Source organism: Otolemur garnettii, unplaced genomic scaffold (assembly GCF_000181295.1).
Source record: "Otolemur garnettii isolate 467f Iridium unplaced genomic scaffold, OtoGar3 scaffold00129, whole genome shotgun sequence".
NCBI lineage: Eukaryota > Metazoa > Chordata > Mammalia > Primates > Galagidae > Otolemur > Otolemur garnettii.
In genome coordinates this window covers 3,497,038-3,497,711 of record NW_003852524.1, presented here as the reverse complement: position 1 = coordinate 3,497,711, position 674 = coordinate 3,497,038, and the positions used below count along the sequence as shown (strand labels likewise).

Here is a 674-nt window from a genome sequence, read left to right as displayed (position 1 = left end):
TTCTATCTCAGATATGGTTGTAGTAGTACAGAATAAAATGGACCCCTTTCTATGATCTGACTGCAATGCTCTTACTAGTCTGTTTCTGATTGTTCTTTACTTTTACTGAGTATCCAGTACATGCCAAGCAGTGTGTGAGGTGCAGAAATCCAGCGGTGATCCCTGTCTTTAAGGGGTTGCATTCTAACAGAAAAAAACTGTCTTATACTGACCTGTGTATTCAAATACTGGATCTCCCCCTACTTCCCTGCAACATGCTACCTCACCAGGCCATTAGTTTTGTGTGGGAGTTTGTGGGGTGGACCAGGGTAATGCGTACTTTGTTCATAAGAGGCAAGTTCTAAATAGCATACTTAGTTAAAATAAAAAAAAATTAAAAAATAAAAAAAACCTGTAGGCCAAGTGTAAGTCTGTAATATATATTGTTTTCTTTCCTGTCCTTTAATCAAATTTGGTAGAATTTTCCATTAAAAAATGTGTGATAGAAATTAAAAGCAGTGGCTTTGTCATTAAGGGCTTCTTATCAGACTATCACAGGAGGTGTTATTAGGTCATGCTGCTTCCTCACCTCTAACTATAAACTGTGCCCCAAAAATAAAAAGCAGTTTTGAGAATTTAAATATCTTTTTGTGCCATCATCACATCTTGATCCTCAAACTATATAATCTACTCTA

At 36.4% G+C, this 674-nt stretch overlaps 1 protein-coding gene across 40 annotated transcripts in view; it reads right to left on the bottom strand.

Moving 5' to 3' along the window:
* ANK2 (ankyrin 2) overlaps window positions 1–674 on the bottom strand; it is a 654,255-nt gene that overhangs the window by 99,402 nt on the left and 554,179 nt on the right. The gene's annotated exons all lie outside the window — the stretch shown is intronic.